This window comes from Jaculus jaculus, chromosome 6 (assembly GCF_020740685.1).
Source record: "Jaculus jaculus isolate mJacJac1 chromosome 6, mJacJac1.mat.Y.cur, whole genome shotgun sequence".
NCBI lineage: Eukaryota > Metazoa > Chordata > Mammalia > Rodentia > Dipodidae > Jaculus > Jaculus jaculus.
The window spans coordinates 38,291,159-38,314,929 of record NC_059107.1 but is presented as its reverse complement, the minus strand read 5'-3'; the positions used below and the strand labels follow the sequence as shown (position 1 = coordinate 38,314,929).

Sequence of the window (23,771 nt, the reverse complement as noted above, 5' to 3'; positions counted from 1 at the left end):
TGAGGGGGGGAGAGAAAGGGAGAGAGAATGGGTGCACCAGGGCCTCTAGCCTCTGCAAATGAATTCCAGATGTATGTGCCCCCTTATGCATCTGGCTAACATGGGTTCTGGGGAATTGAGCCTCGAACTGAGGTCCTTAGGCTTCATAGGCAAGCACTTAACCGCTAAGCCATCTCTCCAGCCCAAGACTGCCTTTTTTATGTGAGCATGAGAGAAAGAAAGAGAGTGTGTGAGTTGGCATGCCAGGGCCTCCAGTCTTTGCAATCAAACTCCAGACATGTGTACCCCCTTGTGTGCATGGGTAACCTTGCGTGCTAGCATCATTGTGTATCTGGCTTATGCTGGACCTGGAGAGCAAAACATGAGTCCTTAACTGCTAAGCCATCTCTCCAGCCCTGATAAACATACCTTTTATTTGGTTTTTCGAGGTCGGGTCTCACTCTAGCTTATGCTGACCTGGATTTCACTTACGTAGTCTCAGGGTAGCTTTGAACTCATAGTGATCCTCCCACCTCTGCCTCCCGAGTGCTGGGATTAAAGGCATGAGCCACCACAGCCAATTTAACATAACTTTTATATACACTGGGAGACCAAAAAATACACGTGACTGCCTTCGGTGTGATCATGTCATTGCTGTGGTCTGGAACTGAATGTGTAATGTCTCCAAGACTTGCCTCTAGCTTTTGTTTTGATTCACAATTGATGAACCTTTAAATCACATACTTCTAATCAAGAGTTAGCTCAGACTCTTCTAGAAGCATGGCACATACTGTGACAACCCAAAGTGAGTGTGCCCTGGTCAGAGGAGTGACTCCAGCTTCAATAGGGTGTTGTCATGTAGGAGTAAAGGATTTCCTGTGCACATCTTTTCTTGTTATTTTTTTTAAGCCAGAATCCAGAGTGCTTGAAGTGTTGGCAGCTAATTGATTATTTACCAATTTTGCTTTCAGACAAAATGTGCGTGTTCAAAATAAGTGTCTTGTACACTTTTGTTGTCTGGACTCTTAATTTATTCCCCGGGCATGGCCACTTTCCATTCTTTTCTCTGCCCTGAACATTTGTCTATATGTTTAATCGACAGCACTGAAGTAGTCCAGCAACAAGGTGTGCGATGATGTTACTGACATATTTGACCCAAGGCTGTTTTCCCACATATTAACCGCGTCCCCCTCACCTCCCTGACTCTAGCCTCCTCATGGTGACTTAGTATAGTCCCAGGACATTTAACCCTTTGCTGAGAGGAACGTTAGCTCATGGTTGTCCCTTGTCTTTTATGACCACATTATGGGGGACGGGGTATGGTCCTGAAATCTGTGGGCTGTTAACTATCTATCGTCAAGTCTAATCTATCCTAGAAGGATTGCTTGCCATACAGCTGTGTCGTGGCATAGACAACTTTCCTTCCTTTCCTTCCAGGTGTTGGCAAGGAACTTTGTGTTTTTATTTCCATTTCCACCCTGCTGGTGGCAGCAAGGGGAAGAGTATGGCTTTTAGTATAAGAGAGAAACTCAGACTCTGCAATGAAACTTAATGATTCTATAATTTTAGCCTTGTACACGACTCTGTAGGTATTTTATAAGTACAAACATCACAGAGGCCCATTTCCAAGTTGCTCAAGCATTATCAGTCTTCCATGAAGCCTTATGAATGCAAACTTTCTGGAACATTTTCAGCCACTTTCTTGAAGGTCCCAACATGCTAACTTGGCAGCACAAAGATCCTGGTTATACCCCTTCCTCCCTGTGCATCCCACTCAAAGTGTTTCTTCTACATGTGGTTTTGATCTGGAGAAAATGGACAGGTATTTTTCATATGATTCATTATTGGCTTTGTATAAAAATTGGCTAAAATACCTTTTTCTGGCTCTTGGCATAGATGGAAGACAGGTTCTTATTTGTGCTTCTGACTTACATTTCAGTTCTTGGCTTAACTTTCATGATGATACTTTCTGTAGAAGATGGCTTCTCTTCCCTTTGATAGGCACCCTGGGCCTTTTCTGTGCACATGGGCTGTGCCACTGTGTTTTGTCTCCTTATGCTGGAAGTTTCCCACCAAAGTGTTGTGTGGCTAATCTTCTCCAAAGAATGCTTATCCACCTTGGAACCCTCCATGATTCTGTGTGTATGTTAGAAATCTGGTTAGTTAAGCAAGAGTGAAAGTTTGGGGCTGGAGAGATGGCTTTGCAGTTAATGCACTTGCCTGTGAAGCCCAAGAACTTATGTTTGATTCTTCAGGTCCCATGAAAGCCACACAGTGATGCAATGCTCAATGTCACACATGTGCACAAGGGGTTGCACACATCTGGAGTTTGTTCATAGTGGCTGAAGACCCTGGTGTGCCTATTCTCTCTCTTACCCTCCCTCCCCCTCTTTCTTTCTCTCTCTCTCTCTCAAAAAAAAAGAATGAATGAAAGTTTGTTAGTATAATCATTTTTTTTTTTTTTTTTTTTTTTTTGGTTTTTCGAGGTAGGGTCTCACTCTGGTCCAGGCTGACCTGGAATTAACTCTGTCATCTCAGGGTGGCCTTGAACTCAAGGCGATCCTCCTATCTCTGCCTCCCAAGTGCTGGGATTAAAGGCGTGCGCCACCACGCCCGGCAGTATAATCATTTTTATGGATTGAGTATGGTGGTGTGGATGGGTACAGACTTCAGAATCAGAAAATTAAATATTCTGCATGAAATTGCCTACCTTTAGCAAATGCTAGGTTAATAAATCTGAAAGTCTTGAACATTTTGAACAATCTGAATTTAGAGCTCTTTTGCCTTTTACCTGCTACATGGCCTTAGGCAGGTCATGCTCCTTCTTTGAGATGGGATTTGCTCATCTTCTGAGGGGACCCTCTTGGGATGTGACTGAGATAGTTCAAAGTGACTGTCATTATGTTGACATTCCCAGATCCCTTGCCATTTTAAGAAGACATGAGGAAAGCATATAGGATGTGATTGGTCACTCCTTCAGTTCAGATTTTCTTCAAGTTGTAATCCTACTGAGAGCAAGGACTGACAGAAAACATACAGCACTGAGTATCAACTAGGTCTTGGCTGTCGCAAGATGTGTTCACCTGCTCTGCTTTTTGGGTCACTGCTCATAGATGAGAGACCCCAGCCTTGCTGACCCACTTAGGGCACCTGGATGCCCGTCACCTGGACAGACTGAACTCTTCTATTATTAGGAGGAGAACTTCCAAGCCTTTTTGCCAGCCCTGGAGGCAGAAGGTGTTGCCTAGGGTGACCTTTAAAGAACTGGTTAATTGCAGGTCATTTGCTTTTCTTGAGGAACCTGCCAGGAACCTATGAGTCTTCATCCAGGTGAGAGGGTCAGCTTTGGAGGGTCCAGGTCCAACTCAGTCTTTGTGGGGTAGGGAATCCCCCATGGGGATGTCTCAGAACCCAGTGTTAGAGCTGACTTTGCTGGCAGTTCAACTCCAGGAGTGTTATTTGTGGTTTTGCTTGATTTTAACCTGATAGACTGAAGCACCTTTTCAATGTAGCAAGAAAGGGGTGTAGGTGGGGGTGTCTGTGAGGGTTTAGCAGGAAAGACGTGGGTTTTATATAAGAAAGGGGTATAAGTGGGGTGTCTTTGAAGGCACAGTAGGGGAGACATGGCTTTTCTACCATGGCTGGAGGTTGTTCTTTGCTACCACTTCCCTTTGACTCATATGGGAGTTTGTCTCTCTGTCTCTGCTGCAGCATGGACAAGAAGGAATTTATGAATATAACCCCTACCTGAGGAGACTTCCTGATGAGTTTCAGCAGAAACATAGGTATAAGTTTGTATCCTGAGTCTTCATTGCAGGGTTATCCATTCAGCAAAGCTGTTCTTGCTTCCTGCCTGCTCCTCGAAGATGGGGGCTCTACAGGACTTAACCCCTATAGGATCTCTGAGTGGTTTTCTGTCTCCCATGGTTACAACCGTCCGCTCTGTGCAGACACTGGAGCACACCCAGGACACCCTGTTGCTCTTAGTGCTATTGCTGGGCCAGCAGTATCCTGTCCACCTCTGACTTTGCCTGCTCACCTTGTTCCAGGGACAAGTCCAATTCCCTGAACCCTATATGTTCTCTCCTCATGCATTCCATTCTTCTTGTAAAGCCCCTTGCTGCTACTCCTTCAGCCTCTGCTGTCATTAGTCCTGTTCCCCACCAGTTCCAGGATTTCCCATAAAAACCACATAACAACTTTCCTTCATTCCTGTGATCAAGTTCTCAACTCTCTAACCTACCAGTCACTATGTGACGCTGTGTTAGACTCACCCAGCTTTTCTCCCTAGAGAAGACACACCCCAGTGGGAAGCATAGGAAACCCCTTACTATATGCAGAACAAACCAACAGTTCAAAATGGCCTCTGCTTAGAAGATTCTTTCCCCAATCCTCTGTCCAGGATGGATGTCTGTTGACACAATGATGTCTGCTTTCTCCTAATTTACTCCTCCTTGTCTCCCTGTCCTCCTTTTCCTCTATTCCCTCCATCTCTTCTGCTCCCTCCACATCATGTTTCCTGGGGCATGTATTTGTCCTTCCCCACCTCTAGGCAGGACATGCTTGCTATGCATAAGCAGAGCACAGCAGTAACATCCCCACGTGAGTGCAACAGGTGCTTGAGAAAGATTTGGCATGGGAATAACAGGGAGTCCAACATAGAGCCAGCATGCAGGGGCCTGGTGCTTTCTTGTTGGCTCTGAGGCCATCGTTGGGCTCTGATGTGGTGTGATGAGTTTACTCAGTAGTGACCTTCTCACTGGTGGGGAAGATGACTGCCTTGGGAAGGAGCTGGCTTTCAGCATCCTGAGGCTTCTTAATATGCTGAGTATGGCCCTGAGAGAATGCTGCCCAAAGGCATCTTGGGGACTAGGGCCAAAGGAGGCTCCCCTCAGCTTGTTCATGAATCCTGCCCTGGGAACAGATTTACACACAGTGCATGGTACTGTGGACTCTTGCTACAGATGCTCAGGGGAATTTGTTACTGAGTCCAGCCCTAGCTGTGGACCCTTGTAAGGGTGAGGAGGCTTCTGTAACCTAGACCATCATCCTCCAGTCTGGGTGGATTGTGACCTGTGAGCTTAGGACCGGCAGCCCTGAAAAGCACTCTTGCCTGTCTGTGCTGATGCCTGGAAGCCTGAAGCCTGTGGAAGGGAGGAGTCGGTTATTTTCCCCTTACAATTGAAGATAGTGGGGTTTTGCCAGATAGATTTTCCTCTTGCCTTTTTTTTTTTTTTAATGAATAGCTTTCCTGGCAGATATCAGATGTCATAAAGCCACTTCTAGGGCATTGATAGTTACCAAAAAAAGACCCTGGCTTCCTCTCCTCACCGGCTGACTGTGCATTTCCCTGCCCCACATCTGTGCTGTCTGCAGAAGGCTGAGCCTGCAGGTGCCTGCTCGGGGAGCCACCCCAGTGCAGGACTGTCCCGTCCTGCAGGATGCGGCGTGCCCTACTGCTTGGCTGCCCCTCCTGCCTCACACTCACAGTGCTTGACCTTGCCGTCACCCCGTCTCTGCTGCACCTGAACCTGCCTCAGTTCCTGATCTGTAGGTGGCATTCAGAGCTCTTAAAGATCTGTCTGCGTCTGGCCCTTCTTTTCCTCATTCTGGCTCCCTGCCTCAGCCGGCCTGCTGCTCTTTCCTCTGAGGTCCTGTACCGCATTGGCTCTGGGTCTGTGACTCTTTACCACCAGCCCCGACTGTCTTTTCTTCATCCCTCATTTCCCGTTAGAAATGCCTACAGTCCATCCAGGTCCCGGCTACCTGCCGCCTGCAAGCCACAGAATGTGTCCAGGACAGGCAGGGAGGCTAGCATGACTCCTGTGCAGTCTGGCCCTCTTACATAGCACTTTCCTGTAGGGACAGGGTGACAGCCCTGCCTTGGGGATGCCTGAGTGAGGTGATCTGTATCGCAGAGTGGTAGAGGTTGTGCTTGCAGGTGTCTGCTCCCTGGTCTTCCTGACGGGAAAGACGTCCTTCTCCAAGACTCATGTCTTTGGCAGCCCAGCGGTGGACAGCAACATTTTCCACCCATGTTGCAGTGTCTTCTTCCTCAAGCAGGTACTTTGACCTGGCTCTACAAAGCCAGCCCAGTCCTTTGCCCCAGTGCCATGCTGTACAAGTGTGTGCACGGTGTGTGTCGTACTGAGTCAGGCCTCCAGAGGTGGCTGGATCCCCATGGAGACAGCCAGCCTGCCTCTCTGCCTTTCATTTATGTTTATCACATGCACTGGTGTAACTCGGTTTTAAAATGTATTTTTTAAAGAGAAAATAAGTGAAGGCCTATGAAGGGATGGCCTATCCATGTGGGTCCCAGTGTTCTCTAATGCAGATCACCATGGCAACATGGTAGCCTTCACATTTCACCAGTTAAGAAGATGAACTCTTCTGCCCACAGAAGCTGAGCGGATTGGCCACCATTACCCAACACTCCATACAGCAGGTCTCTTCCTGAAAGGCAGTGGGCCTCATTACCAGGGACCTTTTCTCAGCAGGGGCTCAACACACAGCAGCCGTGGCCCTTTGAGTCTCCCTATTGTTTGATTCCTTCTCTCTGAAAACTCAGCCCCTCCTGCATTGGGCCTTGTGGCATTGCCCATGGTCTAAAGCTGGCCTGAGGTGAGCAGCAGTCCATGTGGCTGTGGTCTGCACACCTGCTGCCTCTGCTCAAGGCCATGAGAGTGTGGGAGGCAATAGTAGATGCTCTAAGGAGTGTGTGTGTGCCATCATGTAGCCCCACTGCATCGTTCAGAAGCCTCTGTGGCCATCCCCCATCAGAGGCAGATGCCAGCTTCCCTTTCTCTCCCTTCTTTCCTTCTCTCCTTCCTTCCCTTCTTCCCTCTCTCCTTCCCTTCCTTATTCCCTCCCTCCTTCTGTCCCTCCCTTCCTTCTTCTCTATCTTCCTTCCTTCCTTTTTGTGACATAGTCTCACTATGTGGTTCAAGTAGGCTCTGAACTCCAGATCCCCATGCACCTGCCTGAGTGCTGGATTACAGGTGTGTGCCACCGTTCCTGTCTGGCGCAGGCCTCCTTTGCTTTCACCAGCTCTCTCTGAGCTCCTGCTCACTGTGTCATGATGGATAGGCAGTTGTTTTTTGTTTTTTTGTTTTTTTTTTGTCTGTGTGTGTGTGTTATAGTATGTGTTACATGTGTGTGCAGATATGTATACCCCATGCACACAGGTGAGGAGGACAGGAGGATGTTAGGTGTCCTGTTATTCTTTGGCCTTATTTCCTTGAGATAAGGTCTTCATGGAACCCAGAGCTCACCATTTTCTGGCTAGATAGGTGAGCAGTGAGCCCTACTGACATTCCTGTCTCTGACCCTGTCAGTTCTGGGGTTACAGGCATGGATGTGCCTGGATTTTTACATTGTTGCTGGGGACCTAACTGAGTTCTTCATGCTTACACAGCAAATTCATTTACTTACCCATGTTTCTGGCTTTTTCCTAGATTTTTTTTTTTTTTTTTGGGTGGGTTGGGTCTGATAGCCCAACAGTTGGTCTAAGTCTGACAACTTCTGACATGCAACTACTTAGAAGTTCAAAGTTGCTGCTGTGTGAGCCCACAGGTCCCACAATGGTGTGTGGCCAGGCTCATTCCTAGCCAGCTTGACATTGCTTGTCCGTTGTCAAGCTTCAGTGTCCCTACCAGCTGGGTTCTAGATACTGCCTGAAGGTAGTTCTTGTTTTAAAGGCAGAAGCTGGCAAGGATAGAAGGTTATGAGTCTACCCTCAGTTCTCCTACAGAGAACCTTCTGCTGCAAGCAGAAGGACAGGCTTCACTACGCCTACCCCTGTCTAGTGTCAAGACACAGCTTAGAGCCAGGCAGCTACTGCTGCCCAGGCAGCAAGTCAGCTGGCCCAGTTCAGCACATAGTTACTGTCCTTGGTCTAGGTATCTCTCTTGACCTGAGGTCTTCAGTGGCCCCATCTGAGAGGGGTCTCAGGACAGAAGGAGGTCCAGATGTCCATAGAAACACTTGTTTTTGATGGTGTGCCTAGGAGAATAGACCTGCACTCCATGGAGTTACTGGCTATGAGATGCACCAAGAGATAGCATACCTAAATTGCGATTCTGGCTGTTCCTGGTTACGAGTTTATGGGACCTCATAGACCTTGTTTAAAGAATTCTCTGCTGCTGGGTGTGGTGGCGCACACCTGTAATCCCAGCACTTGAAAGGCAGAGGTAGGAGGATCACTGTGAGTTCAAGGCCACCCTGAGAATACATAGTGAATTCCAGGTCAGCCTGAGCTAGAGTGAGACCCTACCTCAAAAAACCAAAACCAAAAACCAAAACCAAACAAACAAAAAACAGAATTCTCTGCTGATAAGGTTATTTGAGGAAAAGCTAACAGAAGGAGTCTTGGAGTCCTGCTTGGACTCTTTCATCAGAGGAAAACAACAGCCTTGCTGGAAAGAACCAGCCTTGGAGATGGACCTTGATTCCTGTCTCCAGCCTGCTACCTGCTCTCTGTGTGTTCCTGATGTGGACCAAACTTGAGGGACCAACCAGCTCAAAAGCGATGCCTCTGAGCCGGCCATGGTGGTACACATCTTTAAGCCCAGCACTTGGGAGGCAGAGGTAGGAGGAGTGCCATGAGTTTGAGGCCACCCTGAGACTTCACAGTGAATTCCAGGTCAGCCTGGGCTAGAGTGAGACCCTACCTCAAAAAACAAAAAAATAAAAATAAAAAAAGTGATGCCTATGGAGGCCACAAGTTGCTGCCCTACCTATTTCTCGGGAAACTTCTTGGGAAACCCCTAGAGGCAGTTAACTTCCACTGAGAGCTATTAATTTCTTCCTTCCTTCCTTCCTATTATTATTATTATTATTATTTGATTTTGAGGTAGGGTCTCACTCTATCCCAGGCTGACCTGGAATTCTCTATGTAGTTTCAAGCTGGTCTTGGACTCATGGCAATCCTCCTACCTCTGCCTCCCAAGTGCTGGGATTAAAGGTGTGTACCACACCTGGCTTTGAGAGTTATCAATTTCTTATTTTAGCCTTTCTGGCCACCGTCAAGGTATTTTTTTAACCTGTACTTTATTGCACTATAACAGTAAGCATGTAAATGTTAAGCCAGCAGCTCACATTTTAATGTAGGCATAATCACTACCTTGATCAAGATATAGATCATTTCTAGCATCATATAAGGCGTCTCTCTTAATGAGTGCTCCCCAGAGATAGCCTCCTCGTTGCCCCTGTCACCAAAAACTGATTGCTGCTTATGTTTTACCCACATGGACGCGTCTGCCTCGGCATTCTTCCCAGGTTGGTCGTGTTGGTCGCAACCACGGCTTGTTCTCTGGTGCTGCACAGCATTGTGCTCCTGAGTGTGCTGCAGTTTATTCATCCAGTATACATAATCGTATTTATGCTACCCCAGAGTTGAGCTGTTGTGAACAAAGTTACCAAGAGTGTTTATGTATTAGTTTTGGTGGATGTGAGCACTGACTATTGTTGAGTTGGGCTGGATCTGAGTATGTGTACAGTTAGCTTTAGTCAGCATGGTTAGACAGTCTTCAGAAGTATCACGTCTCTTTACATTCTCCCAATTAATGTATGTGAGTTCCAGTTACTCCACATCCTTACTGTTGCGTTTTAGTGTCACTTGTTTAATTTTCACTATGTTATTAGAGTTGCAGCCCTGACCATTGGCATCAAACTGTAGGACATTTCCACTCCAACCCCTGGCCCTGTGCTGCAGGCCGTAACGCCCCTTCTCATCCCACCCCATGCTACAGAAATATCAGTCGACTTTCTGTCTGTGCAGATAAGCCTTTCCTGGGCATTTCATATACTCTGGGTGATGTATACTACATTGTATCACATGTAACACATAGATTCTACATATCACATGCATTCCATGTTGTTTGTGTATTATACACATAGTGTTTGCTTTGGTTATCTCAGCAGTTTCATGTGTTTCTCTAGTGATCTTAGATCCTTTTCTGTTAGACATATTCCCATGTGGTTTATACTTGTTAATGAAAATGCTATTTATTTTAACTTTATTTCCTCATTTTTAGTTTTGGTAAATAGATAAAGAGCAGATTTTTATGTATTGAAGTTATATCCTGCATCCTTGATAATCCTGCATCACTTACATTTTTCTACATATACAAGCATGTCATCATGGAGTTATGGCGTTATTCTCCTTCCAGTCTAATGCTAGACTTTTAAAACTTTTACTCCTTCTCTTACATTACACATTGGTTGCACCATAGTACAGCTCTGACGAGGAATTGCTGTAGTGACCACTCTTCTCTTGGTTACAGACTGACAGGGAGTTGTTCCATATTTCACCACTGAGTATGATACTTACTCTCCATAGGTTAGTACAGATACTTAAGTCAGGTTTGTATTTCTAAATTGTTGAAAATTTTGATCAGTTTCTTGTGCAGAACCCATGTTTGACTTCCTTAATTGTAAATTTATTTATTTTCTTTTTTCTTGGAGACGTGTAGCCCAGGCAGGTCTTGAACTCACCCTATAGCCAAGGATGACCTTGAACTTCTGATCATCCTGCCCCTACCACCCCTGTTCAGGGATTACTGGTGTGCATTACCTCGCTCGGTATAAGCAGTGATGGGGATAGACCAGTCCCCAGGGTCTCTTGCAGGCTGGAAGCAGTGTCCTAGCTGAGCCCCGTCCCCAGTTGTCATTTTCATGTGCTCTTTGTTACTGCTGTTCTCTCTCTCCTTTGGGATGAGTATGCCCTTGTCAAAGCCTCTTCTCTTGACCTTAGCCCAAAGGCTGAGGAGCGATTATTTTGTTTTAAATTTGAGGTGGGGGCTGAGATTGGTGTTCTCACTGTGACCTCTCCATTCTGCACAACTTCCACTGCATTCACAATTCTTACGTATCATGTCCTCATCATTATTTACTTCAAGATATTTTCTAATTCTCTCATGATTTCCTGTTTTCAATTTGAGCCATGGATTATTAGAAGTGTGCTGCTTAGGACCCTTGGGGGCTGCCTAGTCTCCCTGCTGTCTTTAGTGCATTCTAGCTTAGTTCCCTAGTGGCCAGAGAATACACTTTGTAAGATTTAAATCCATGACATTTATTAAGACATGTTTTATGGCCTGTGGACTGTTCTGGAAAATGTTCCATTATGCTTGAAGCAGTGTCTTGCTTTGGTATGTGCTGTGACTGGTGGTGGTGTTCCAGATGTGTCTGCTAGGTCAGTTGAGTATTGCTCCCATCTTCTGTTTGTCCCCATGAATGTTTTGTCTGTCTGTCTCCTTCCAGGTACTTGACTGTCTACTTATGCTTGTGGGTTTGTCTTTCTTTGATTAGTCCTGAAAAATTTTACTTTAATGTCAGAAGCATATCAGTGATTATTAGCTGTATATTTGGTTTTGATTAAATGTGTCTTTCATAGAACGTCTTGCCTCAAAAGTCTACTTGTTTGGCATTAACCTGACCGCTCCAGCTTTCTAGTGTTTGCCATTTCATTTTCCATCCTGATGCCCTTCTACTTAGAGGAATGCCTGCTGTAAATAGCATGCCGCTTGGTTGTTCCACTCTTTAATTTGCCCTGACCACCTTGTGGATCGTACAACCCATTTACCCACCGTGCTGCAGTTCACCTCCCCTGGCAACTCTGCCTTTGTCTGTGATCACCATTCTGAAAAACTCCAGTGTTTCTATGTAGTGCAGTGCAACCACAGGCTGTCCTCGCACGGTGCTCAGCTGAACGCAGTGTGCTACTAAGAGTAATCAGAAAACAGCCTCCACCGGAGCTCCTGCCATGGCCGGCAGCAGTGGCCAGACAGAGCACTTATGCGGGCAGATGATAGCATTGTGTCAGAAGAGGATGCCAGCCTCTGAAGCAAGCCTTGCTGGTATGTTTTCTTGTGGACACAGTACACTTCACCACGGTTCAGCATGGCTTCATGATGGGTGAAATATTAGACGGAAGACCAGTTTATGAGAGTTAGGTTCTTTGGTGAGACATTTTTAGGGTTTGATGACTACTCTTACAGTCTTGTATGTGCAGGTACATAGGTAGAGAACATTTGGACAGCCAGGACCCAGGACGAAGTGTGTAGCTTAGTATTTGGCAAATAGTAATTACTCAGTAAAGGGCAGAGAGAAGCAGGTAGGTTTTATATCCTCAAGGCTGGCTGCTGGTAACTTCCTCACAGTGTGACATAAAGAAGGCTTCATTGTAACTTCAGTCTGCAGGTCCCCATCTGAGACCCATCATTTGTCTAGAGTCTTATATTTAATAGAAGAAAGTGACCATGGGAAGCCACATCCTCTTCTCGCCAGAGGCCTGTCCACCTAGCATGAAAGTAGGGATCTAGCAAGGCCCCTTCCATGGCTTGACTCAAGGTTCTACATTGGCCTCGGCCAGTTCACAGAATGAGGATGAGATGCAGCCTCTGACTGACCACAGTGATCAAGCAAACTGAGAGTTCTCTGAGGGATCTATGGAGAGGACACCTACACTTATGGACCAAGGAAGGCTTTCCAGAGGAAATGAGCCCTGTAACTTGAAGAAAAGATAGGGATGAGTAGAGAGAGGGGGTTGGGGGATGCACAGGGAGGTGAATGCTGACCAGGAGAGGCAGATGCCAAGAGATGAGAGCAAGAATAAGACATTGCCAGAGGATATCCACAAGGGTAGAGGAGAGGGGAAGGAGTGAGACTTGGAAAGTGAGAAGACCCCAGCTCTTGAAGTCACTTTAGGGTGTGCTTTATCCCATGGCATTATGGGATTGTTGTCAGTTCTATGCAGGGAGGTCACAGGGATGTGTATCCCAGGGAGTTTCCTCTTGCTGCAGAGTAAGGCTGGAGGGAAGGAGAGCCAGCAGGCCGCTCCATAAGCCAGGAGACAGTTGGCGTGGCAGGAGCCCGTATGATTGCTGCTAAGTAGATGTAGAGTGGTTCAGGGGATGACTGAGAAAAATCCACATGGGGTTGCTCTGGTTGAAACTGCCTATGCTGCAGCAGCCCACAGCACTAACCAGGGGGCACAGTTTGAGAAATGCCAAACCCAGTATGGATTAGGTAGGGGCTAAAGCCCCATGGTTCCTCCTTCCTTGGGTTGTGACACTGAGAGCCTGTCTTCTCCCATGGCTTCTTGAACACAGCTGTCACATGGGATCTTCCATGCTCCTTGCTTGGTCCCTCTGTGTCCTCTCTGGACTCTCCTCTTCTTCCAACCTAAAGGTTGGGTCCCCTGTTCTCTTCTTCATCTTGTGTGTTCCCTGGACATGCTGTCACAGACCTGGGTCTTGGTTGTCTCCTATGTTCTAGAGACATTCCTCAGCTCTGCACTGTGCAGCAATAGTCCACCTGATCACCCCTCTGGATTGCTCCACAGTCCCTAAACTTCAGAACTAGCTTTATTCTTTGCATTTTCCATGTATGCCCCACACTTGGTGGAAGGAAAGATCATTCTTTCATTACTTTCAGGCTCCGTTGATAGCAGTCTTTTTCTCTCACTTCACACCAACACCAGTGACTGGCACAGTTGGTGTAAATGTGTGCCAGAGGACTATCCTATGACTGCAGCTGTACCCAGTGCTGGAACTTAGGAAAGGTCCCTTTGTGCTTGCTGTTTGGTCCCTTGGCTCAAGAATAGAGGAGTGAGGATGTAGCCTCTGCCCAGATTGCTTAGAGCTTTCCCCAGAACCAGTAGGACAAGAGGGAATGGACAGTCACTGGGCCCTGTGGCAAACCACCAAGCCATCAGTGGACCCCCACAGGAACAGCTGGGCCTTTCAGGTTCACCTGGCAAATGCAAAACTCAGATGGGTTATATAACTCACCTGAGATCCTAGCTACAAGCAGTAGCTAGGACTGGCTTTGAACTTCTTATGTGCTGCCTATCTCATGAGTGAGCTGCTAACTGAATGAGCAGCTAGCTATTTATCTGCCATTCTCATTAGTTAAACTGTGAGCTCAAGAGTGGGGAATGTGTTTCCTGCTTCAGGGTCTGGCACTGGGTACATGCTGAAGAAATGTCGAGGGAGAGAACAGCAGGCGAGGGTGAGTAACTGCTGAGCTAGGAAGGGAATCAGCCCTCCACTCCTGTTCTGTTGCAAGTCATTCGTTCTAAAGTCCTTTGCCCCCTCTGTTGTTCTCAAGTCTGTTAAGAATACCTTCAGCTTCCAGTCCCTAATATATGTCCTTCACCCATCTCTAATACACATGAGATGAGTTAATTAGGTAAGTTAGTGGCTGAGCTTTCTGAACACAGCACAGCCATGAACTTGGGGTGGGGGGCTTTGGCGCCTCTCTAATATGCTAGATGGAGTGTGGTTTCTGTTCTCTGTGGCAACAAAGAGTAGCTACTGCACACTGAGTAAGTGGACTGGCCTGGGTGGAGTGTGGTCCCTGTGCCAGTTTGCAGGAGTCCTGAGGTGGGCTGTTAAGTCATGTGGGAGAAGCTTGAGCTGTTGGGTCTTCCTTAGCTCATGTTTAAGACAGGCTCTTACCCTGTAGACCAAGATAGCCTGGAGCTCATAGCAGTCCTCCTACCTCTGCTTCCCGTGTGCTGGGAATGCAGGTGTGTACCACTGTGTCTGGCTCTTCTTGAGTTTGAACTCTCCTTTAGGCCATAGACATTTTCTGGAAGGATTACTGCTTCTCCATGTCAGAGCTTCCAGGATTATCCTTGGCCTCAAGAGAGTTCTTACACTTGCCTTTCTCCTTGTTATTTCCTGGTCACACGAAAAACTTATGGCCTGACCACTTCTCAGAGGCCTCAGTGTTGGGGTCCTTGCTGGAGCTGAGGAAAGAGAAGGTTCCTTCCACAAGGCCACAGCTGCTGAGCTTCATCAAGTCTCTTGTCCTGGGAAAGTGTCTGCATTTTCACTGTCTGCATTGCCACCTTCCATGTGCCTGCCATTATCCTATCCAGGATACCCAAACTGCTGGCTTCAGTTGAGTTGTTTAGTTAGAAACATTGGAGACAAGCTTTGGATAACTTAAATGCAAAGACCTTGGGGCTCCAGAACTGGCAAGCAGCTAATGAACTTTGTGGGAACAGAAGCTGCCTTGGAGTCTGGGAAGCAGGGGCTTCTGTGTCACAGGCCTGTTCCACTGGATGGGACAACAGCCCGATCATTTTACCCTGTGATACCTCCATTCAGGATCACCCCTGTAGGCCTCCTGGGCCTCTAATGAGAAGAGAGAGTTTTGTGTGCTTGGCAGGGAAAGTGTGGGTATCAGAGCTTCCACATGGTCATGTCAGGCCTCAGCTGCCTTTCATTAGAGTCTCTCAAAGTATCTGTAGGAGGTGTCCTCCTCAAGCCCTAGGGACCTATTTGTTTTTATTGTTTTGTTTTTGTCTCTTGGTTATGTGTTGTATGTATATGCATGTTCATGTATGTGAGTATGGGTGCATGCACACCACAGCACTCATGTGGAGGTCAGAAGACAGCTTTGGGTCTCAGTCCTAATCCTCTACCTCATTTGAGGCAGGATCATTGTTCTCTGCTGTGTTCACCAGGTTGGTCCGTGAGCCTGCAGAAAATGCTCCTGTCTCCATCTTCCTCATTGGTGTGCTGCCGTGACTTCCAGCTTTTACATGGGGCCTAGGGTTCTGAACTCAGAAACTCCGGCTTGGGTGGCAAGTGCTTTATCCACTGAGCCATCTTCCCAGTCCCAGCCTGGACTACTTGTCCCACGAGGGGAGGTATGTCATCTCAGCTGCCCATCATTTCTGTTCTTTGTCCGCCTCAGTCTAGCTTGAAATCCATCAATCTTGTTGATGTTTTCAAAGAAACAACTTTTGACTCTGCTGGGTTTTTTCCTATTATTTGCTTTATTTCATTGATTAACACCCTGCTTTTATCACTTTTCTCCTACTGACTTCGGGCTTAATTAGTTGGTTTTGTTTTGGTTTTCTACAGAATATGGATTTGGCGTGCTCGTTCCTAATGCAAAGCTCAGAGCCGCCCGCCTCCCTCTCGTGACTGTCTCCATGCGCTCCACAGATTGCGCCCTGAGCGTGTAGTTCAGGAGTCAGCAGAGATTTGGGCAGTGTATATGCAGGATTTGGGGCTTTCCTCTCCGGGACATTTCTTCTCAGTCTACAGATGCCATGATATCCTAGACCCAGGCTCCTGATTTCCTATTTGATTTCCAGGCTCCTGGTGTGCTACCAGATGGGAAAGCCCATACAAATGATGAACTCAAGCAGCCCCTTCCATGCATTGGCTGACCACCTTCTCCAGGGCCTTCACACGTTGTCTTTGTGTTTGTTTTCTAACTTATTTGTTCTCCACAGGTATTGTTATGGAGTGAGTGTCTGTGTCTTCCCCAAACTCACTCGTTGGACTCTAACCCCCACTGTGACATATATGGAGGAGGAGCCCTGGCAGGTGGGTTGCAGGAGGTGGGGACAATGGTCCTGACCCTGCTGTCCTCTGGCCTCACTGCTCTGGCCCCCAGCTGAGCAGCAGAGCTGCACATGCTTATGAACTGCATCCTTTGTGCTCTGTCCTTTTTGGCTCACACCTCCTCCAGGCCTTAGTGAGGGTGGATATTCCACCCTGGGCCTCCTCTGATCCTTTCACGGCAGAGTCTAGCAGTATCCATCTCAGATACCCCCATGATCATGGGTTCAGGGCTGGTTTGCATTAGTTACATGTCTCCTCAGTTTTAAGGGATGGCTCTTGCCTCAATTATGTCAGTGCCACTAGCACTTTCTACAGAGCAGGCTCAGTAGGGCATGTTTAAATCACTAATGGTCTCTCCTGTGGTGGAAGTCACCCAGCCTGGGGGGGCGGGAATCCTATATTGGGGAAGGTAGGTGGCTTCATTTTGGGGCTCACAGACAGCCCTGTGCTCACCGTGGCAGCACTAGTTCACATTCAGCATGTGTGCTCAGATCATCCTCAGCCTCCTGCTTGCTGAAAAAGGGAAAGATTCAGCTATCTTTACTCCCTGTTGTCTCAGTGTCTCCATGAAAAGATGCCATTGATCTTAGGATAGCAAGGAGCACAGATGGAGGGGAGCAAAGATGGAGGGTAGGGCTGGAGAGATGATTTAGCGGTTAAGGCACTTGCCTGCAAATCCCGAGGACCCATGTTCGACTCCTCAGATCCCACATAGGCTAGATGCACAAGGTGATGCATGTACAATGTTGTACATGCGCACAAGGGGGCGCACGTGGCTGGAGTTCAGTTGCTGTGGTGGGAGGCCTTGGTGTGCCAATTCTCTCTCTCTTATAAAGAAAAGATGGAAGGGAAAGGACTTCTGATGATTGAAGCTCACCAGGTGGCAAAAATGCTTCTCACTTGGCTTAGCAACTCCCTACCATGTACAGAGGGAGGTGAGACCACTACTGGGCCTTGCTTTTAGTGAGGTCCAGAGTTGAGGTTCAAAACCAACCTTCTCTGTGGCTTAGTGTTGTAGTTTCCTTCTTGTTGGGATGGAACACCTAATAGCAACTGATGGGAGGACAGTTTTTTTGTTGTTGTTTGATTGTGTTGTGTTTTGTTTTTGAGGTAGGGTCTCACTCTACTCAGGCTGACCTGGAATTCTCAGGGTGGCCTTGAACTCACAGCAATCCTCCTACCTCTACCTCCCAAGTTTTGGGATTAAAGGCGTGCACCACCACGCCCGGCTTGGGAGGAAAGTTTTACTTTGGCTTATAGTCTTGAGGGGAAGCTTCATGATGGCAGGGAAAGTATAATATGAGCAGAGACTGGACATCACCTCTGCCACTTCAGATGGAAAACAGCAGTAAGAGAGTGAGCTGAGCTCTGCTAACAGGGAACTGGCTATAACACTCCTATCCCTAGAAACATATCTAACTCAGCAAGACTCTACTTTCCAAATTGCTACCAGCTGGTGACCAAGCACCCCAAACACACGAGTCTTCTAAGAAGGATACCTGATTCTAATCACCACACTTACCATAGACTCCTGCGTGAACGTTCTGCCTCTTCTCTCCAGACACTTTCCACTTGTTTTATTCTGTGCTAGCCTTATCTGCCCATAGCTGGATTCCAAGGCCAAGTGACAGGGAAAGCTCCAGGTCGCTATCTCTATCCTCTCTGACTCAGATCCATCAGCTGCTCTTGAGAATCTGTAGAATAGATGATGAAAGCCAGCAGCCCCCCCCCCCCCCCGCCTGTGTTCTGGGATTCTGAGCAGAGACATCCTCAGGTCCTTTGTCAAGGAATAATGGTCCCTTGCCTGTGCTGTGAGGAGGAGGTGGAGTGACTACAGAGCCTTTCTTCTTCTTTCTGCTTTATGGCAGCCTCAGGAACAGGACTCAAATGGTCTGGCCCATGGTGGGGGGACCAGAAATGATCAGAGCCAGCAGTGTTAGGGCCACTGCACTGCTTCTTAGGGGAAAAGAGCCATGAGAACATTGTGCTCCCCAGTCAAAGTCTACTGATAGGGGAAGGTAGGAGGTCCTGGCTATCACTTAGGCAACCATGCTATGATGGGCTCGCCCCACAAGGTTAAGAAGGTTATAAGAGACATCAAGCACACAGGGTGCTTGCCATTGAAGCAGAGGGAGGATTTCCCCTAGGGTGCCCTGGGAAGTCATCAGGACCCTGCATATGAACCATGCATGCGCATGTGTGCACGCAGACACACACACACACACACACACACACAAGCATGGGTATGGGCATGGGCATGTAGGTATGTAGACTTTACTCAGGCATGAGGAAATAGCAAGTATGTGCACACATGCCTCCTAGAGCTCAGAGACCCTCCAGAGACCTGCTAGTTTAAGGAGCCCTGTGGGAAGCCATGCTCCATGGCTGGCTCTACCCCTTCAGAAACCTCTTCTCCGGGGAACAGGAAGATGATCCCTTCTAGAAGCTTGCTATCTCCCTTAGAGGTAGATTTGTCCCTGTGAAAAGTCCCAGGGCTCATTCCAAATAGTTTCATAGAGCAGTATGTTAGGACAGTTTGCGCAGTGCTTACATGAGAAAGGAGCATGGGCATCGTCACCAGCATGGGTTCCCGTGCAGCCTGTCCTCCTGACATGTGCCAACTGGAACCCAGTCCTCACCCTGCACTCCTGGTAGACAGCGCTATCAAAATGATGAAAGATCTTACCCCCCTGGACAGTCTGTCAAGAGTGCCATGGTAGCAATTCCATGGCGTAAGCACTGCTTTTGTTAGACACCTTTGCTTTATAATCATTCTTTCTGTCCAGATCGGCTCAACATACACTTGTGTACTGTGTTACTTGCCTGGTCCTGTACCAGACACAGGGATACAAGCAAGAAACCTAGGGTTATTCTCTCATGAGTATCTATGTTTTAAGATCAATAGCTATAAATTAATTAGTATAACAATAAAGTAATCATGAAAGATATTCCTGTACTATGGGAATGCAGATGGGAGATAAAGTTCTGTTTGGATGGAGAGAAAAGAAAAAAAAAACATGCTAGGCATCTTAATTGCAGCCATAGAAACCATCTCTGGCTATGGTGAATGGATTGGAGGGTTGTGGGCCTCACCAGTGGGCATGGGGCTATGGGACCAGCTGTGGGTGATGAGCCTTGCACCTCACTAACTGGATCTTCCTTGTGTTACTGCTACTGCTGTTATGGCCCCATCAAGCCAGCCTTCGTCAATCCTTCCATCTTGTCAGTTTGCAAGATTCAGTTTTGTGGGATGGTGACTGCTGGAGCTGAAGTCTGGTGCTTCCTCCTGACCAGTCTGGGACAGCGGGAATGTAAATATGTGGCTCCATCTTACAAACAGGACATTTCCTCCCAAGATGCCAGCTTAGGATTTAAAAGTTCTGAGGACGCTTGGTTAGGTCTTAGACAGTTGAAACACAGCAGAGCATTTGAACAGAGCCTTGAAGACCCATCAGGCCAGCAAGACAGAGAGAAAGGCATTTCTGGCAAAGAACGGAAGGAGTCAGAGACGGACCATGGAAAACTATGTTGTCTGGGGGAGTGAGAGCTCTTGTACAGAGGGCAACATTTTAAATGGTTTAGTCAGTGTTATTCACTTTCTGAAACACATTTTTTTCCAAGAGAGAGCCCAGGCACAGGTTCCAGTTGTATCCAGCATATGAGCAGGTTTCTGGACTCTTCTCAGTGGCTGTAAGGATGATGCCAGGGTCCAATGAGACCTGGCCGGGGCCAGTGCAAGCCTATGATCTCCTTAAGAGGTGGAAGGCCCTACTTACCTATCATCATTGTGGGCTGGAAGCAGGGGACTATTCTTGTTAATTGGGGGTTGCCTCTTAGACTCCCTTAACCTCTAGAAAGAGCCTTTCTAATCGGGTGATGTATAGGACCCTCAGATCTGATCGTGTAGTGAGCTTGGGGGGTTACTTTAGGGGCCCCAAGTTGGGGGAGAGCCCCATGCTCTGACCTGCTGGCTGTGCTCACTAGTTCATGAATGTCCCACTGGCCAAGAGACTGGGCTGCCTGTCAGCCTTTGTTCACTGTCTTATTAAGCTGCTTCTCTGAACTGAGACTACTTGGAGCTGTGCAAGAAAGTGACAGGCTCCTGAGCTGAATTCTCGCTCTTTTTTATCTCTCTCCCCTCTCCTTTCCAGCATGCAGGTTCAAGTCCTCCCTGTGAGCTCCACTCTGTCCGACCCTGGCTTGTTTCAAGTGGCACATTGTTACCCTGCAGTGGAGACAGCCCCTGCCTCCCTCACAGGCAGGGATTTTATTCTCCATCATTACTTTTTAAAAGGTGTTCAGCTAGAAAATTGCATATTATTTCCTGCGTAAAGGTTTCTCCTTCTCGCCTTTGTGCAAGTACAGCTGTCATAACCACAGTTGATATTTTGTGTGCCTGTGCATGCAAGTGCCCGGCGCAGGGAGAGATAATCAGGCCATCCTTTTGGGCAGCCACCTTCCAGTTTAGCGTTTATGAACTGGATTTAAAAAATAAATGAGTCAGATATTATCACTCTGCTGCTCCTGCACTCTGGTGGCGGCACAAGCTCCTCACAGTCAGCAGGAACCTCTCACCGCAGTTGCTCAGGCCCTGCTCCTCCCTGCCTCTGCCCGGTTGCTGTACTGTCGCTCCCACTCCCCCAGCTATTTGTCATGGTGCTTGTTAGTTCTTCCTGCTGTCCCTTGGATGTGTCATGCTTGTGCCCACTCAGAGGCCTCTGCATTTGTTTTCTGCTAGGGATGACCTTCCCAGGTCCTTCCTCATTCACTAAGTCGTTTGTGCTTGTCTTTCCAGCCCCTCCTTGTGCATTTCATTCAGTGCAGTGTCCTCAGCTCCAAGAGCATTCCTGGGTCTATAGGTATTCTGTGCATTTTGTTTCTGAATGACAAAGTCACCAATAGTGTGGAGGCAGAGGGCAGCAGCAGGGCTTTGCAGAAGTGTAGGGAGGAAAGAGGGCATCCCAGGGAGGGAGAGGCATGCGGGCTGCCTGGGCCCCTGCAGGTCAGATGTCTGCTGCTTGGCATCTGCTCCAAGGACCGCATAGATGACAAAGGGGCCGGAAAGGAAGCACACCGCAGACACAGGTGGAGCTGGGCGCTGTGGTCCGGGCAGACCAGCTGTGGGCAGAGCGAGCCAGCCTGGTCTTCCCCAGAAGAAACAGCCAGTGCTTGGGGCTTCCACCATGTGGGAGATCCCATGTAGTTAACTCTCACTCTGTGCAAACCCGGGGTTTCTCCCAGGCTGCTACCAGGGGACATGTGTAACTGAGCAATTCTGTGCTTTGTTCCCAACCTTATTCTTTTTGGGCCCTAGAACTTTATGAGACACTGTAGAGGTGATACCACACTTTCTTACCACAGTCTTGATTGAAGAATTGTGCCCAGTGGATCTTACCATGCTAGCAGATGAAGTCTGTCTATAACTGTTTAGTTATGCCATTTTGCTGGTCACGGGGCCCTGGGTGACTAACCACCCTTTCAGTTGCTTCTAAGATGGGTTTGATGACAGGTAACCACTGACTGGACTACCGTGAGTTGAAGGAGCACATGTTTGTTAATTGTTAATAAACGGCCACTGCTGCCTTTGTTTCCGATTGTTTGCTGAGGTTTCTCTCATCCCTGCTCTTGTTGTCAAGGTGGTATTTCCCACCCTGACCAATACCAAGGTACCATTAAGAGGAAGAAAGGTGGTTTGGAGAGATGGCTTAGCTTCCTGCACAACCATGAGCACCCAAGGGGACATGATGCCCAGGTTCAAATCTCTAGAAGCCATTAAACATTTGGGTGTGGCCACATGCCCCTGTAAGCCCATTCTTGCAAAGCGGAACAGAGACCAGGACAATGCCCCACTTCACAAAAAGCAGCAAGCTCCTGTATCAGGAAGAGATCTGAGCTCAAACTAGAGCAGGTGGGAGAGCAGTGCAGCAAGGTCAGTGTTCTGTTCTGGCCACCACAGGTCAGGCCTGCTCCCCAGCGCCATTGCCAGTGAGCACGTGGAGCACCACAGTGCATACACACATGCAAACACCACACACGACACCTATACAAACAAAAAAACAGAGTAAGGAAGGTGCCAAGAAGATGTCACATAGTAGATAAGACACGTCAGGTGTGCAGAGCTTTCTGTTGTCTCTCTCCTGTGGTCTTTGTTCTTTCTTTTTTCCAGGGGCTGCATGGAGGAGCACAGGCTTTGGCCGCAGCCCCTCACACCTGAAGCCTCCTCTGTCACTCCTCCCTGATGTGGACAGCATGTGCCCAGTGCTGGTGTGGGTGGAGATGTGGAAGGACACAGCTTGAGCAGACACGGTCTTCAAATGAGACCTGTTTTCATGCCGCTTCCCCTAGTAATAAAAGGAAATGGGGGCTGCAGAGAGCCTACGATGGCTCAGCAGATGGTCTTGTAATAGAATGTTTTTTCAAAGTTTTCTGCGAGGCATCAGTGAGTCTCGGGAAATGTGCATGGAGTAATGAGGAACAAAGCCACGGCTGTGAGCTTGCTTTCTGTGGCTCCTTTCTGAGCTGCCTCCTTCCTGGCACAGGTATATGGTTTTAGAGATGGAAAGGACATGATCCTAGAGAAGTGACCGTCCTGATTTCTCCACAAATGCTGGGGATGTGGGCCTTTATTCTAGGCCACAGTGTGGCAAGCTTCTCTGCCCTTGCCCACTTTGGACTTGGCTCAGCCAGGGCATTTGGGAGTCGATAAAGGAAAGCATGAGGCTTTGTTGGTTCTTGACAAGCAGTCCCCCCCTCCCCCACTGAACAGGAAGGAGAGCCACATCCTTTGGCGTCATTTCTTCTTTAGACCTAAGGCAGACTGACCCTGGTGTGCCTAGTACTCCTGCACCAGGGCACAATTGCAGCAAAGCCCTCCAGGAAATCTGTAAGGCAACTAAGGCTTGGGGAAGTTAAGCATGTGTCCTGTGAGCATGGTGAATCACTGTTGGAGCCATGCCTGGAGGCTGAGCCTCGACGTCCCCCTCATGACTGCACCTTTCCCCATGTCAGCTTCTCACAGTGCCCTCATTCATTCTCTCTCAGCACACGCTGACTGTGGGAGAAGACACTTGGCCTTGGTTGGCCTCCAGGTCCATGCCATCCAGGAAGAATACTAGCTGTGAGGAGCAGACAGGTAAACATGCCCTCTAGTCTCAGAGCTTATTTCTAAACAGACACAAGAGCACGCATGCAGTGAGTTCAATTCTGGCACGAATTTGGCAGTTGTTTAAGAATGTCCACATGTCACTGCCGTGCTTCTCTGTGGCTGTGTTGACTGTGTGGGGGCCACTGAGCAGTGTTAGGCTTCTGTGTCATTTGCCTTCCTGATACAGGTAGATGTAGTTTTCTGTGTACCAGTGGGGGGGGGGGGGCAAAAAATGGACATGCTAAGGTCTTCTGCCATTGCAAACCAACTGTAAATGCATA

At 47.9% G+C, this 23,771-nt stretch overlaps 1 protein-coding gene across 1 annotated transcript in view; it reads left to right on the top strand.

Annotated features, from left to right (window-relative positions):
• The window catches only part of Chchd6 (coiled-coil-helix-coiled-coil-helix domain containing 6), a 225,602-nt gene that overhangs the window by 86,279 nt on the left and 115,552 nt on the right, over nucleotides 1-23,771 (top strand). The gene's annotated exons all lie outside the window — the stretch shown is intronic.